Source organism: Ipomoea nil, unplaced genomic scaffold, assembly GCF_001879475.1.
Source record: "Ipomoea nil cultivar Tokyo-kokei standard unplaced genomic scaffold, Asagao_1.1 scaffold0164, whole genome shotgun sequence".
In the NCBI taxonomy this organism is placed as follows: Eukaryota; Viridiplantae; Streptophyta; class Magnoliopsida; order Solanales; family Convolvulaceae; genus Ipomoea; species Ipomoea nil.
In genome coordinates, this window is record NW_017616592.1 from 965,831 (window position 1) to 983,093 (window position 17,263).

General features: G+C 35.3%; 12 non-coding genes across 12 annotated transcripts; all 12 read left to right on the forward strand.

Annotated features, from left to right (window-relative positions):
• The first annotated feature begins 6,157 nt into the window (after positions 1–6,157).
• TRNAN-GUU lies at positions 6,158–6,233 on the forward strand. Its single transcript has one exon. It is a non-coding gene; the product is annotated as a tRNA-Asn (tRNA).
• Positions 6,234–6,869: 636 nt separating this feature from the next.
• On the forward strand, positions 6,870–6,943 carry TRNAN-GUU. Its single transcript has one exon. It is a non-coding gene; the product is annotated as a tRNA-Asn (tRNA).
• A 667-nt stretch (positions 6,944–7,610) lies between these two features.
• On the forward strand, positions 7,611–7,684 carry TRNAN-GUU. Its single transcript has one exon. It is a non-coding gene; the product is annotated as a tRNA-Asn (tRNA).
• A 3,090-nt stretch (positions 7,685–10,774) lies between these two features.
• TRNAN-GUU lies at positions 10,775–10,848 on the forward strand. The gene has a single exon. It is a non-coding gene; the product is annotated as a tRNA-Asn (tRNA).
• Positions 10,849–11,542: 694 nt separating this feature from the next.
• TRNAN-GUU lies at positions 11,543–11,616 on the forward strand. The gene has a single exon. It is a non-coding gene; the product is annotated as a tRNA-Asn (tRNA).
• Positions 11,617–12,337: 721 nt separating this feature from the next.
• Positions 12,338–12,411, forward strand: TRNAN-GUU. The gene has a single exon. It is a non-coding gene; the product is annotated as a tRNA-Asn (tRNA).
• Positions 12,412–13,127: 716 nt separating this feature from the next.
• On the forward strand, positions 13,128–13,201 carry TRNAN-GUU. The gene has a single exon. It is a non-coding gene; the product is annotated as a tRNA-Asn (tRNA).
• A 676-nt stretch (positions 13,202–13,877) lies between these two features.
• Positions 13,878–13,951, forward strand: TRNAN-GUU. The gene has a single exon. It is a non-coding gene; the product is annotated as a tRNA-Asn (tRNA).
• Positions 13,952–14,637: 686 nt separating this feature from the next.
• On the forward strand, positions 14,638–14,711 carry TRNAN-GUU. The gene has a single exon. It is a non-coding gene; the product is annotated as a tRNA-Asn (tRNA).
• Positions 14,712–15,416: 705 nt separating this feature from the next.
• TRNAN-GUU lies at positions 15,417–15,490 on the forward strand. Its single transcript has one exon. It is a non-coding gene; the product is annotated as a tRNA-Asn (tRNA).
• A 608-nt stretch (positions 15,491–16,098) lies between these two features.
• TRNAN-GUU lies at positions 16,099–16,174 on the forward strand. The gene has a single exon. It is a non-coding gene; the product is annotated as a tRNA-Asn (tRNA).
• A 686-nt stretch (positions 16,175–16,860) lies between these two features.
• On the forward strand, positions 16,861–16,934 carry TRNAN-GUU. The gene has a single exon. It is a non-coding gene; the product is annotated as a tRNA-Asn (tRNA).
• Positions 16,935–17,263: the final 329 nt, after the last annotated feature.

The window sequence follows — 17,263 nt, forward strand, 5'->3', positions numbered from 1 at the left end:
TACTGGAATTTCTTCTTGTGCAACAGGCATGCGTGAATACCCATGTCACTTGATTCTTCTACTTCCTGCAACACATCATTTTCGAACAACTCATTAGAATTATTCAAATCACAATTACATTCACCATTTTTGCCATTTTTGCCGTGATTCTCGTCGAACACAACATGAATTGATTCTTCTACCACCATTGTTGATTTGTTGAATATTCTGTACGCTTTGCTGGTGGATGAATATCCCAAAAATATTCCTTCGTTCGCACGTTCGTCAAAAGTCTTTAATTGAGACTTTCCATTAACAAGTACAAAACATTTACAACCAAATGTATGAAAATAGGTGAGATTGGGTTTTCTCCCTTTCCATAATTCATATGGTGTTTTGTTATAGGACTTGTGGATTAGACTTCGATTTTGAGTATAACACGCCGTGTTGATAGCTTCTGCCCAAAATCTCTTTGGTAGTTCCGCGGCCGTTATCATGACTCGTGCGGCTTCTTTGAGTGTTCGATTTCTTCTTTCAGCTACACCATTTTGTTGCGGCGTTCGTGCGGCAGATAATTGATGTAAAATTCCTTGTGAATTGCAATAAGATTGAATCACTCTATTCACGAACTCTGTTCCTCGATCGGTTCGTATTGTTGCAATCTTCATGTCTTTTTCGACTTGCAGTAGCTTCAATAGCTCTGGCAACTTTGATAAGACTTCATCCTTTTTCTTGGTGAATATTGTCCATGTGTACCTAGAAAAATCATCAACAACAACCAAAGTATATTTCTTACCACTTATACTTACTGGGTCTACTGGACCAAATAAATCCATGTGCAGTAGACTTAAGGGTCTTGATGTTGACTCTTGAGCTTTGACTTTGAATGATGCTTTGATTTGTTTTCCTTTCTGGCATGCATCACAAATTTGATTTTTCTTGAACACAATGTTGGGTAGTCCTTCGACTATATTATTTCTTGCAAGCTTGTTGATAGTTTTGAAATTCAAATGATTTAGCCTTCTGTGCCATTCCCAACAAACTTCATTCAAATTATTTGCCATCAAACATACGGATTTCTTCGTTGTACTCCAATCTACAACATACATGTTTTTCTTTCTTGATCCGGCTAGCACGACTTCATTTGTAGATTCGTCCTTGACTTGACATTTGCCTTTGTAAAATTCTACGAGATATCCTTTGTCGCAAAATTGACTTGTACTAAACAAGTTAAATTTTAATCCTTCGACATAAGATACGTCATCAATTCGTAGACCATTTTTCACAATTGCGCCGGTTCCTTTTGTCATTCCATATCGATCGTTTCCACCGAACACTACTTTTGGTCCTTCGATACTTTTGAACTCAACTAGACTAGCTTTATTGCCGGTCATGTGTCGAGAGCATCCGCTATTGAAATACCAAATTTCCTGCAAAACAGATTAATTATTTTTAGGTACCCACACTTGTTTGGGTCCTTTTGCGTTAGTAATTTTTGGCATCCAAATCCACCTAGATCCCATTGATCCAAGAATAGGTGATCTGTAACCATTATAAACATTATAATCATAACGCACTTTCGAATAATGATTCGGTGCGGGTTGGGAAGCTGATAGTTGCTTGACTCTATGAAACAAATTAAATCTGGACTTGGTCCATGGTTTATGTTCAAGCGACCAATCTTCTTCTGAGGGATATAATCTCCCAGCCCCAATTCTCGGAATTCTTCCCATATTCCTATGAGGTTTTATTGCACTAGACTCGTTGGTTCTCCTTTGAGATACAAATTTTTGCCTTTTAAAATTTTGTTGTCTTGCCAAAATGTCACTGTGTTGTTTCGGCCTAGCAACAACTTTCTGGGCATTAATTTTGTTTCCAACTCCTTGTCTCATTGTGCTATGTTGACTTTTTACAAATTTTACCACTGGAACTTTATTGATTAAAGTAGTAGTAGAATTAGTCAACTTTTGAGGGGTTTTAGAACATGATGGATCGTAGCCAAGTCCGGCTTTATCTCCAGCGGGTTTTTGCATGTTTACCATTTTATCCATTATTTTGGATGAATGCGTAAATGATGCAATAACTTCCCGAAGGTTATGTTCTCTAACCTCTCTAGCTTTGCACTCTTCTTGAAGTCGAACATTTTCGGCTTTCAAGTTACTCATTTCATTTAGAGCATTTTGCAATTTTTGTGACATTTCTTCCTTTTCAAGAATTAACGTATTATTGCGCTCTTTGATTTGAGTATGAGTGACCATGACTTTTTGACAATTTTCCATAAGACTTTGAAATGATTCTTGAGTCTGGAAAGAAGTGTCAACTGAACTAAAAGAACTAATAGAGCTAGAAGATACCTCTTCATCGATTTCACGCGCCATATAGCATTCCTCATGTTCGGATGTCTTGCCCACTAGGCATAGTAGCGCCGTATCTTCTTGTGATGAATCACTCTCGTCGCTAGATGATTCTTCGGATTCACTTGCTTCTAATGGATCGCTTATTAGTGCCTTCCGTTTGCCCTTTTTGAATTTCTTCTCTTTGGATTTGTATTCCACTTGTGGAGAAGTATTCGAATTTTTGTCCGCCTTGGGGTGTGGACATTCGGCCATAAAATGTCCAGGCTTTCTTGATGTTGAGGGTTGTTCGGCCATCAATGTGGATGTTCGTTCATCACGTTCTTCCTCGACTCGTGTCTTCATTTCGAACTCATACGCCTTAAGATCACTAAAGAGTTTATCCGTAGATAATGTCCTTAGATCTCTATGATCGCGCATTGCGGTCACCTTCATATCCCAATTTGTAGGTAGTCCGCGTAACACTTTGAGCGATATTTCTTTCTGGGTAATGGTCTTTCCCAGATCTGTGATTTCTCCAAGAATTTTGATCAATCGAGCTTCCATGTCGGTGATGCTTTCGTTCGGTAGCATTTTGAAATCTTCGAACCTCTTCATGGCAATGGTTAGTTTGTTGTCTTTTTCTTGTTCATCGCCTTCACCGATTCCGATAAGTGTATCCCATATTTCTTTTGCTGTAGTGCACTTTCGAATCTTTGGGAATATGGTGTCATCGACTGCTTTGAATAAAATATCTTTGGCAATGTTGTCCAAATTATTTCGCCCTCTATCTTCCTTTGTCCACTCCATTTTTGGCTTTGGAATATATCATGGAGCATTTGGAGTTAGTGCGGCGGTAGTGTTAACTTCCATAATTTGAATAGGACCTTTTGCGATGACTTCCCACATTTCGTCATTTAAAGCAGATAAGTGCACCTGCATACGTATTTTCCAATCATCAAATTTATCAAGTGAGAAAAGCAAATTTTGAGCAAGAGCCATATCTCTCTTCATCTTGAAGATTTTGAGATCTATCTAGCAGTCAAAATTGACTCAAATAGACAACCGCTCTGATACCACTTGTTGGTCCCGAATGGGTGGCGAGAAGTCTAGAGGGGGGGGGGGGGGTGAATAGACTTCTCTAACTTTTCCAATTCTTTCGCAAAACACACAAGGCAAATAACACTTTAATTATATCAACTCTAAGTAACAAGCATCATCAAGATAAACAACTTAGAGTGTGCAGCGGAATAGGTAGCGGTATAGTGTTATGCTTAATAGTGTGGTGCTCAAAGAGAGATTCTAAACATGCAACACGTTAGAAACACTTGATATGGTTCAAGGATGATGTACGTAAAGTTTGGCTTGCATGCAAACGTGGGAACTATCAAACCCAGACATATAAAGATAAGCGATAAATCGTAATCGGGTTAGTTCGCAGTTAGAATAAGCATGCACAAAATATATGAGCAGTAAGTAAATAGAGAGAGAGATTTATAGTGGTTCAGAGGTGGTGTAATCCTCCTAGTCCACTCTTCTCCTTTCACTTCAACGAGGAAATTCACTATTCTTCGATCACCCAGATACAATAGTGAATAAGTGTCCACCGACACTTCTCCGAGTGCTTCGCACAAAGCTACACTCCTCCAAGGTTTTTCGCAAGCTCCTCTTGTTACTCCGCCTTCCCGAGTACTTCGCACCAAGCTGTACTCCTACACCACAAGAACTACGCACAAAGCTACGTCCTCCAAGGGTTTTCACAAGCTCCTCTTGTTACTCTGCCCCTTTTCTACACTCAGTAGAAGATTTACAATGAAATACAAAGATTTCTCTCACTCAGACTTGAATTCTATCGTGTATGCTCAATATATCACTTCTTGGCTGATTTGAATATTGCTTGCTTTTCTCTTGCTTGTAATTTTTCAGCCGTGTTCAAGTCGTATTTGTCTTCAAGTCTGCTTGGGCATTTTATAGCCAAAGAAAGCTATTTGCCCGTTGATCAACTTTCGATCTTGATCGTCCATTTTGAATTGTAGTTGATCTGATAATTTTGTCAACTTGATCTGCAATTGTAGGTAGATGTCATTTCTCCTTTTTGTCAGATGATTTGAATAAATTGCCCGTTGCCGTGTCTTGAATTTTGTAGCCTCCAAAATTTGAATAAGTTGGGCGCGGCGTGCATGATTTTCTTCTCCTTCATAAATGCTCTGACATGTCAAGTTGATCAAATAATTTAACTGCTGATTCTTGCTTGAGTATAAAATTATTTCTCCGCAAATCAGCCTTCTTCGAGCGTCTCCGGTTCCACCGTAAAAACTTGATGTTCAGATGAAAATATATATCAAATATTTTCTCCTTCATGTTCCTTGTAAAATATTATACTGGAACCTCTGTAAAAACTCCATTGTTGTTCATGGTGAGATGCTCTGTTTCGAATTTCAAGCTTAGTCCACCATACTTGGTATGTTTCTCCATATGGTGCATGGCTTCTGTGAGACTTGTGCATTTTCCTTAGCTAGTCTTCATTAGCTAGTCTCTCCTTAGCTAGTCTCTATTTTAGAGAGTCTCCATTCTAGCTAGTATCTATTTTAGCTAGTCTCCTCTATTTCAAGAGTCTCCATTCTAGCTAGTATCTATTTTAGCTAGTCTCTTTACGATTATACGGTCCAAGCTAGTCTCCCATACGGTTATACGGTCCAAGCTAGTCTCCCATACGGTTATACGGTCCAAGCTAGTCTCCAATACAGTGAAGCTAGTCTGTCCAAGCTAGTCTCCAATACAGTGAAGCTAGTCTCTCATACGGTCCAAGCTAGTCTCCAAAGCAAGCTTAAAAATTGCTTCACTTGAGATTCGAACTAAGGATCACTTGGCCTAGCTCACACGCGTTTCTTCCAACTCTTCTAACATGGTTCTTGGTGACTTCTCCGCAACATAATTATGTGAAGCTATAATCCCGCTTAACATCGAAAATCAAAATATGATTTTCCAGACTTGTACATGGGTTGCATGATATAGGTGCACCATACTCCGTAGACTAGGACTGACTCAAATAGAATAAAATTGGGGACTACTTGATTTTTCAAAAAGACATTCGGCTCATCAAAATTTACAATATATTCCTAACAAGGGGCACCCTACAACTCCTGTAACGGCAACCATTAACATGGGTGTTAATTCAAAAATTAAAATTGAAATTAAACCCATAACAGCTGAAATTAAATCCCAACTGTCACAAAACAGGAGCTGCAAAAAAAAAAACTGTGCTGGCCGGCACAGTTTCGGCTTGGCCGAACACCAATCTCCACGAAAACATCACAAAGTTTCGTGCAGGTGCCGGCGCACGCGAGATTAGGCTTAACCCAAGCCTTTTGCGATCTCATTTTGGGATTTGATTTGCAACCCCACCACCCCCCTGCGCGCGAGAGAGAGCCTCTATACTATACAATTCAATAAGCTTAAAAAGAGCTCTTGTATAAATAGTGGGGGAAATCCTCTTCCCAAACCAATGTGGGACAAAAGCTCACTTTTTTCCCTTCATTTTCCAACTCAAATGGGTCTACTTTGAGAATCAATATCTCATTCACCCATTATCCGTTTTGAGCGTACAATATATCAATCTCTTCGTCTTACTACAAAGAACCCGAATCCACTTTGACCCGACGCAAATCAGAAGTGGACCGCACTGATAATTGTACCACAAAAAAACCACTTAATATGCCATTTTAAGCTATTTTTTCCAACAAATAATGGTCCATTTAAGTTCCGACTATAATTAAATATGTGATATTAGGGCCGCAATTAGGTTTCATTATTTCTTTTTAAAAAAAATATATTTTTTAATGTTTGCTGGAGTAGCTCAGTTGGTTAGAGCGTGTGGCTGTTAACCACGAGGTTGAAGGTTCAAGTCCTTCCAGTCTAGCGAATAGCGCCAAGCTTTTAAGTGGAAGGCTCACAAATTCGAAATTATATGTAGAAGTTTTTTTTTTTTTTTATAGATTATTTTACTTTTTTAGTTATATAACTGTCTTGATATTATAAGATAGAGAAAAAAATTCAAATTACACGTCACAACAATTTAAAGTTTGTAAACAAGGTCAGAAATTTGAACTCTTCAAAATTTACTTCCACAAGTATGTATATATCATCAATTGAAACTAGTGACTAAACATATTATAATTATAAATATACACTTCAAATTTTTATTGATGTTGTAAAACTTACCACATTATATTATGTGTATAAGGCTAAGGTTGGGTTGTGTATGGTGAGCCTCAAATTAAGATATGTGGCTATTCAGATTGGTTGATTGTGCCAACTACCATTTCGTGTAATGACATCACAGTTACCTACGGAGGGGGCTTAGATTTTTTGTTTGAAAATGTTTGAGAAAGTATAGAACATATACTACTTTGTAAATCATCATGGGCATTAAAAAAAAAAAAAAGAAGAAGAATAATGGTCCATTTTAGTTCCGACTTTAATTAAATATGTGATCTTAGGGCCGCAATTAGGTTTCATTATTTCTTTTTTTTTTAAAAAAAATATTTTTTAATGTTCGCTGGAGTAGCTCAGTTGGTTAGAGCATGTGGTTGTTAACCACAAGGTCGAAGGCTCAAGTCCTTCCTCTGGTGACTAGCGACATTTGAACTCACAAGTCTCATACTAATAGTTCCACTGCAACAACACTTGGGCAGACTCACAAATTAGAAATTTTATGTCATAGAAGTATTTTTTTTATAGATAATTTTACTTTTTTATTTATATAACTGTCTTGATATTCTAAGATAGAGAAAAAAATTCAAATTACACGTCACAACGATTTAAAGTTTGTAAACAAGGTCAGAAATTTGAACACGTCAAAATTTACTTCCATAAGTATGTATATATCATCAATTGAAACTAGTGACTAAACTTATTATAATTATAAATATACACTTCAAATTTTTATTGATGTTGTAAAACTTACCACATTATTTTATGTGTATAAGGCTAAGGTTGGGTTGTGTATGGTGAGCCTCAAATTAAGATATGTGGCTATTCAGATTGGTTGATTGTGCCAACTACCATTTCGTGTAATGACATCACAGTTACCTACGGTGGGGGTTTAGATTTTTTGTTTGAAAATGTTTGAGAAAGTATAGAACATATACTACCTTGTAAATCATCATGGGCATTAAAAAAAGAAGAAGAAGAATAATGGTCCATTTTAATTCTGACTTTAATTAAATATGTGATCTTAGGGCCGCAATTAGGTTTCATTATTTCTTTTTAAAAAAATATATATATTTTTTAATGTTTGTTGGAGTATCTCAGTTGGATAGAGCGTGTGGTTGTTATCCACAAGGTCGAAGGTTCAACTCCTTCCTCTAGCAATTAGCGACATTTGAACTCACAAGTCTCATACTAATAGTTCCACTGTAACAACACTCGGGCAGACTCACAAACTAGAAATGGAACTGTAACAACACTCGGGCAGACTCACAAACTAGAAATTTTATGTCATAGAAGTATTTTTTTTTTATAGATAATTTTACTTTTTTATTTATATAACTGTCTTGATATTCTAAGATAGAGAAAAAAATTCAAATTACACGTCACAACGATTTAAAGTTTGTAAACAAGGTCAGAAATTTGAACTCTTCAAAATTTACTAACATAAGTATGTATATATCATCAATTGAAGCTAGTGACTAATCTTATTATAATTATAAATATACACTTCAAATTTTTATTGATGTTGTAAAACTTACCACATTATATTAGGTGTATAAGGCTAAGGTTGGGTTGTGTATGGTGAGCCTCAAATTAAGATATGTGGCTATTCAGATTGGTTGATTGTGCCAACTACCATTTTGTGTAATGACATCACAGTTACCTACGGTGGGGGCTTAGATTTTTTTTTTGAAAATGTTTGAGAAAGTATAGAACGTATAGTACCTTGTAAATTATCATGGGCATTAAAAAAAAAAAAGAAGAAGAAGAATAATGGTCCATTTTAGTTCCGACTTTAATTAAATATGTGATCTTAGGTGCAACACCCCCCAAAAACAAGCTATTTTAAATCCTTAAACATGCAGATAAATAAACCAAACAACAATCACAGCGGAAGACTGAAAGATAGATGTATATGAATAAACTTGAATACGGGGTGCTATGCCACGTTCACCAAAGAGATGAACACACAGGCAACATCTGCAATGTTTAAATCCAAACCCATTGTCTCATTGTTCTACATCTAAGCTGGCACACAGGCCACAAAACGAAAGGGAGAAGCTATACTAGCAAGTACTAGACCGCACACTCGCCTAGACATCACCTTAAAGAACACAATAAACATGCGACGACGTCCGGTCAGCGAATAATGCTGGTAACCCACCAATACATGTGAAATAACATACATAGGTAAGATATAAGTTGTAAAGCCATTTTCGAAACGGAATACATAAGTATATAAGTACAAAACCAAGAGTAATAGTCAACACAAGACTTAGCACTCTCAACAAGAACACGGGAACACATCCCGAGACCACAAGGACAACAACAACTCAAAAGAATAAAGACACAACAAATGGCAACACATGCCTAGGCAACACATGCCTTTGTGACTACACACGTCACAAGGAGAGAACTCACAACAACGGCTACACAAGCCCTCGTGACATCACCCATCACGAGTTGATATGCCTTCCTTATGCCCGGTTCCAACCTTATGGCTACCCCCAACCTTATATCTAGTTCCAACCTTTACCTCCAGGACCCCTATACACCAAGTCCAACCTTATTCCTCCGGGAACCATCGTTCCCCCTCCAACAGAACCACCGATTTCATAGTACACAAGGGTACCAATCACACACACGGCAACACATGCCACCCAAGAATCACGTGAACCTTACACAAAGGTCACAACTCCATAATCAGGTCATGGCCACCACGAGGACCACTGCAATACCTTGGTGACTAGTGTCCCATATCACTAATCGTGCAATCCAGGTAAAGCCACACACACATCACACCTCAACAGGAATCAATCAACGGATCACAACGAAGATATGAAACCATACACAATCAAGGAATGGATCACAGTCCAACAACAACAACGATGAATAACACAAGTTATCATCAACCCATAACAAGGTACAAACAACACACATGCTAGCATTTAAACACCGAACTAGCATGCTTATCAAACGGGTAAACCGAAAGTAGTTCCGTAGAACACACAAGACTCATCACGGTTCAACGAAACACAATGTTGAACACTTAGCACGATTCAAGACACCAAAACCTACATGGATTCCTACCATATAGTCCTAGACATACGAAACATCAGGAAGACACTCAAATAGTTCCACAAAAGAACATCGGGAAGTCAAAAGACCAAATACCGAGTCAAAAGAATCACGGGGAACAAATCCCTGCCAATCACCAAAATGTACCCCGCGGGTGGACCCACGGGTAGGCCCCTACCCGTGGTCCTGCTCGCGGGTACATACACCCACAAGCCTCTCTCCCCGCGGGTGGGGCGGCGGGTAGGGCTCTGCCCGCCGTTCCGGCCGCGGGTACCCAACCTGTACCAAAATAATCCCTTCGGGGATTTTCAACTCGAAGCTCAAATTCAAGTCCAAAACATGCCAAAACTCACCAAATACAACAAAATGACTTGAATCAAAGGAATATCCAAGCAATGGCACACATGAACCCTAAACACAAGCTCTAGATATGCATTTTCACAAGACAATGCATAAACACTCACATTTCATAGCAAAATCACATGTAGAATTCAAGAAATATTCATATAGGTAAGCAAAATAGATTTTGTAGAGCATGGGTTACTTCTTGTAGACCAAAAACCTTCACTTAACACCACACCAAGCTCCTATCAAAGCTCACCATCCAAACCCACTTCAAGAACACACCAAAAGATCATAAAGATTCTATCTTTAAGAAAAGACACCTAAGAAGACACTAAAAACACAAGATAAACATGGATCTTACCCTCCAAGATGCCCAAATGTATGAAAGGTAGAATCTTGGAGACAACTCTTGAAGTCTTGGAAAAGCTTCAACTTGGCTTGGAAGAAAAGCTATCCACCTTTTTAGAGAGAAGGTGGAGCTAGAATTTGGAAAGTGTAAGGAAAGAAATGAGGGTGTTCTTACTAGGTTAGGTTACAATACTAACACAAGGTGAAAGGTCAAGAATACCCTTACTAACATGAAGAGGTGTAAGGAAACAAGGAAACTCCTTACAAAGCTCAAGGTACAACTTTGACTTTGGGGTTGACTAGTCAATTACTAGTCCCCGACTATTGAATTTCAGGAATTTAAGGAATGAAATTACAAATTGAAATAGGATTAATTACTTAATTAATCCCTTAATCGAATTCGGATTTTGGGGTGTCACATTAGGGCCGAAATTAGGTTTCATTATTTCTTTTTTAAAAAAATATATTTTTTAATGTTTGCTGGAGTAGCTCAGTTGGTTAGAGCGTGTGGCTGTTAATCACAAGGTCGAAGGTTCAAGTCATTCCTCTAGCGACTAGCGACATTTGAACTCACAAGTCTCATACTAATAGTTCCACTGCAACAACACTCGGACAGAAACTTGTAGTCTAGCTTGTATGCAAGGCTCACAAATTAGAAATTTTATGTCATAGAAGTATTTTTTTTATAGATAATTTTACTTTTTTAGTTATATAACTGTCCTGATATTATAAGATAGTGAAAAAAAATTCAAATTACATGTCACAACGATTTAAAGTTTGTAAACAAGGTCAGAAATTTGAACTCTTCAAAATTTACTTCCATAAGTTTGTATATATCATCAATTGAAACGAGTGACTAAATTTTATATTTATAAATATACACTTCAAATTTTTATTGATGTTGTGAAACTTACCACATTATATTATGTGTATAAGGCTAAGGTTGGGTTATGTATGGTGAGCCTCAAATTAAGATATGTGGCTATTCAGATTGGTTGATTGTGCCAACTACAATTTCGTATAATGACATCACAGTTACCTACGGTGGGGGCTTAGATTTTTTGTTTGAAAATGTTTGAGAAAGTATAGAACATATACTACCTTGTAAATCATCATGGGCATTAAAAAAAAAAAAGAAAGAAGAATAATGCTCCATTTTAGTTCCGACTTTAAATAAATATGTGATCTTAGGGCCGCAATTAGGTTTCATTATTTCTTTTTAAAAAAAAAAATATTTTTTAATGTTTGCTGGAGTAGCTCAGTTGGTTAGAACGTGTGGCTGTTAACCACAAGGTTGAAGGTTCATGTCCTTCCTCTAGTGACTAGCGACATTTTAACTCACCAGTTTCATACTAATATACTCCCACTGCAACAACACTCGGGCAGAAACGTGTTGTCTAGCTTGTATGGTTGGCTCACAAATTAGGAATTTTTTGTCATAGAAGTATTTTTTTATAGATAATTTTACTTTTTTAGTTATATAACTGTCTTGATATTATAAGATAGAGAAAAAAATATTCAATTACACGTAAAACGATTTAAAATTTGTAAACAAGGTCAGAAATTTGAACTCTTCAAAATTTACTTCCATAAGTTTGTATATAACATCAATTGAAACTAGTGACTAAATTTTATAATTATAAATATACACTTCAAATTTTTATTGATGTTGTGAAACTTACCACATTATATTATGGGTATAAGGCTAAGGTTGGGTTGTGTATGGTGAGCCTCAAATTAAGATATGTGGCTATTCAGATTGGTTGATTGTGCCAACTACCATTTAGCGTAATGACATCCTAGTTACCCGCGGTGGGAGCTTACATTTTTTGTTTGAAAATGTTTGAGAAAGTATAGAACATATACTACCTTGTAAATCATCATGGGCATTAAAAAAAAAAAAAGAAAGAAGAATAATGGTCCATTTTAGTTCCGACTTTAATTAAATGGTCCATTTTAGTTCCGACTTTAATTAAATATGTGATCTTAGGGCCGCAATTAGGTTTCATTATTTCTATAAAAAAAAATATTCTTTAATGTTTGCTGGAGTAGCTCAGTTGGTTAGAGCGTGTGGTTGTTAACCACAAGGTCGAAGGTTCAAGTCCTTCCTCTTGCGACTAGCGACATTTGAACTCACCGGTTTCATACTAATAGTTCCACTGCAACAACACTCGGGCAGAAACTTGTTGTCTAGCTTGTATGGAAGGCTCACAAATTAAGAATATTATGTCATAGAAGTATTTTTTTATAGATAATTTTACTTTTTTAGTTATATAACTGTCTTGATATTATAAGATACAGAAAAAAATATTCAAATTACACGTAAAACGATTTAAAATTTGTAAACAAGGTCAGAAATTTGAACTCTTCAAAATTTACTTCGATAAGTTTGTATATAACAACAATTGAAACTAGTGACTAAATTTTATAATTATAAATATACACTTCAAATTGTTATTGATGTTGTGAAACTTACCACATTATATTATGGGTATAAGGCTAAGGTTGGGTTGTGTATGGTGAGCCTCAAATTAAGATATGTGGCTATTCAGATTGGTTGATTGTGCCAACTACCATTTAGTGTAATGACATCCTAGTTACCCGCGGTGGGGGCTTACATTTTTTGTTTGAAAATGTTTGAGAAATTATAGAACATATACTACCTTGTAAATCATCATGGGCATTAAAAAAAAAGAAAGAAGAATAATGGTCCATTTTAGTTCCGACTTTAATTAAATGGTCCATTTTAGTTCCGACTTCAATTAAATATGAGATCTTAGGGCCGCAATTACGTTTCATTATTTCTGTAAAAAAAAATATTCTTTAATGTTTGCTGGAGTAGCTCAGTTGGTTAGAGCGTGTGGCTGTTAACCACAAGGTCGAAGGTTAAAGTCCTTCCTCTAGCGACTAGCGATATTTGAACTCACCGGTTTCATACTAATAGTTCCACTGCAACAACACTCGGGCAGAAGCTTGTATGGAAGGCTCACAAATTAAGACTTTTATGTCATAGAAGTATTTTTTATAGATAATTTTACTTTTTTAGTTATATAACTGTCTTGATATTATAAGATAGGGAAAAAAATATTCAAATTACACGTAAAACGATTTAAAGTTTGTAAACAAGGTCAGAAATTTGAACTCTTCAAAATTTACTTCCATAAGTTTGTATATAACATCAATTGAAACTAGTGACTAAATTTTATAATTATAAATATACACTTCAAATTTTTATTGATGTTGTGAAATTTACCATATTATATTATGGGTATAAGGCTAAGGTTGGGTTGTGTATGGTGAGCCTCAAATTAATATATGTGGCTATTCAGATTGGTTGATTGTGCCAACTACCATTTAGTGTAATGACATCCTAGTTACCCGTTGTGGGGGCTTACATTTTTTGTTTGAAAATGTTTGAGAAAGTATATAACATATACTATCTTGCAAATCATCATGGGCATTAAAAAAAAAAAAGATAGAAGAATAATGGTCCATTTTAGTTCCGACTTTAATTAAATATGTGATCTTAGGGCCGCAATTAGGTTTCATTATTTCTTTAAAAAAAAATATTCTTTAATGTTTGCTGGAGTAGCTCAGTTGGTTAGAGCGTGTGGCTGTTAACCACAAGGTCGAAGGTTCAAGTCCTTCCTCTAGCGACTATCGACATTTGAAGTCACCGGTTTCATACTAATAGTTCCATTGCAACAACACTCGGGCAGAAACTTGTTGTCTAGCTTGTATGGAAGGCTCACAAATTAGGAATTTTATGTCATAGAAGTATTTTTTATAGATAATTTTACTTTTTTAGTTATATAACTGTCTTGATATTATAAGATAGAGAAAAAAATATTCAATTACACGTAAAACGATTTAAAATTTGTAAACAAGGTCAGAAATTTGAACTCTTCAAAATTTACTTCCATAAGTTTGTATATAACATCAATTGAAACTAGTGACTAAATTTTATAATTATAAATATACACTTCAAATTTTTATTGATGTTGTTAAACTTACCACATTATATTATGGGTATAAGGCTAAGGTTGGGTTGTGTATGGTGAGCCTCAAATTAAGATATGTGGCTATTCAGATTGGTTGATTGCGCCAACTACCATTTCGTATAATGACATCACAGTTACCTACGGTGGGGGCTTACATTTTTTGTTTGAAAATGTTTGAGAAAGTATAGAACATATACTACCTTGTAAATCATCATGGGCATTAAAAAAAAAAAAGAAAGAAGAATAATGGTCCATTTTAGTTCCGACTTTAATTAAATATGTGATCTTAGGGCCGCAATTAGGTTTCATTATTTCTTTAAAAAAAATATTTTTTAATGTTTGCTGGAGTAGCTCAGTTGGTTAGAGCGTGTGGCTGTTAACCACAAGGTCTAATGTTCAAGTCCTTCCTCTAGCGATTAGCGACATTGAACTTACTGGTTTCATACTAATAGTTCCACTGCAACAACACTCGAGCAGAAGCTTGTATGGAGGAAGGCTCACAAATATTTTTTTTATGCTCACAAATATTTTTTTTATAGATAATTTTACTTTTTTAGTTATATAACTGTCTTGATATTATAAGATAGAGAAATAAATATTCAAATTACACGTAAAACGATTTAAAGTTTGTAAACAAGGTCAGAAATTTGAACTCTTCAAAATTTACTTCCATAAGTTTGTATATAACATTAATTGAAACTAGTGACTAAATTTTATAATTATAAATATACACTTCAAATTTTTATTGATGTTGTGAAACTTACCACATTATATTATGGGTATAAGGCTAAGGTTGGGTTGTGTATGGTGAGCCTCAAATTAAGATATGTGGCTATTCAGATTGGTTGATTGTACCAACTACCATTTAGTGTAATGACATCGTAGTTACCCGCGGTGGGGGCTTACATTTTTTGTTTGAAAATGTTTGAGAAAGTATAGAACATATTCTACCTTGTAAATCATCATGGGCATTAAAAAAAAAGAAAGAAGAATAATGGTCCATTTTAGTTCCGACTTTAATTAAATGGTCCATTTTAGTTCCGACTTTAATTAAATATGAGATCTTAGGGCCGCAATTAGGTTTCATTATTTCTTTAAAAAAAAAATTTCTTGAGTGTTTGCTGGAATAGCTCAGTTGGTTAGAGCGTGTGGCTGTTAACCACAAGGTCGAAGGTTCAAGTCCTTACTCTAGCGACTAGCGACATTTGAACTAACAGTATTTCATACTAATAGTTCCACTGCAGCAACACTCGGGCAGAAACTTGTTGTCTAGCGAAAATATTCAAATTACACGTAAAACGATTTAAAATTTGTAAACAAGGTCAGAAATTTGAACTCTTCAAAATTTACTTCCATAAGTTTGTATATAACATCAATTGAAACTAGTGACTAAATTTTATAATTATAAATATACACTTCAAATTTTTATTGATGTTGTGAAACTTACCACATTATATTATGGGTATAAGGCTAAGGTTGGGTTGTGTATGGTGAGCCTCAAATTAAGATATGTGGCTATTCAGATTGGTTGATTGTACCAACTACCATTTAGTGTAATGACATCGTAGTTACCCGCGGTGGGGGCTTACATTTTTTGTTTGAAAATGTTTGAGAAAGTATAGAACATATACTACCTTGTAAATCATCATGGGCATTAAAAAAAAGAAAGAAGAATAATGGTCCATTTTAGTTCCGACTTTAATTAAATGGTCCATTTTAGTTCCGACTTTAATTAAATATGAGAACTTAGGGCCGCAATTAGGTTTCATTATTTCTTTAAAAAAAAATATTCTTTAATGTTTGCTGGAGTAGCTCAGTTGGTTAGAGCGTGTGGCTGTTAACCACAAGGTCGAAGGTGTTCAAGTCCTTCCTCTAGCGACTAGCGACATTTGAACTCAACGGTTTCATATTAATAGTTCCACGGCAACAACACTCGGGCGGAAACTTGTTGTCTAGCTTGTATGGAAGGCTCACAAATTAAGAATTTTATGTCATAGAAGTATTTTTTTATAGATAATTTTACTTTTTTAGTTATATAACTGTCTTGATATTATAAGATAGGGAAAAAAATATTCAAATTACACGTAAAACGATTTAAAGTTTGTAAACAAGGTCAGAAATTTGAACTCTTCAAAATTTACTTCCATAAGTTTGTATATAACATCAATTGAAACTAGTGACTAAATTTTATAATTATAAATATACACTTCAAATTTTTATTGATGTTGTGAAATTTACCACATTATATAATGGGTATAAGGCTAAGGTTGGGTTGTGTATGGTGAGCCTCAAATTAAGATATGTGGCTATTCAGATTGGTTGATTGTGCCAACTACCATTTAGTGTAATGACATCCTAGTTACCCGTTGTGGGGCTTACATTTTTTGTTTGAAAATGTTTGAGAAAGTATAGAACATATACTATCTTGTAAATCGTCATGGGCATTAAAAAAAAAAAGAAAGAAGAATAATGGTCCATTTTAGTTCCGACTTTAATTAAATATGTGATCTTAGGGCCGCAATTAGGTTTCATTATTTCTTTAAAAAAAATATTCTTTAATGTTTGCTGGAGTAGCTCAGTTGGTTAGAGCGTGTGGCTGTTAACCAAAAGGTCGAAGGTTCCAGTCCTTCCTCTAGCGACTACTGACATTTGAACTCACCGATTTCATACCAATAGTTCCACTGCAACAACATTCAGGCAGAAACTTGTATGGAAGGCTCACAAATTAAGAATTTTATGTCATAGAAGTATATTTTTATAGAAAATTTTACTTTTTTAGTTATATAACTGTCTTGATATTATAACATAGAGAAAAAAATATTCAAATTACACGTAAAACGATTTAAAATTTGTAAACAAGGTCAGAAATTTGAACTCTTCAAAATTTACTTCCATAAGTTTGTATATAACATCAATTGAAACTAGTGACTAAATTTTATAATTATAAATATACACTTCAAATTTTTA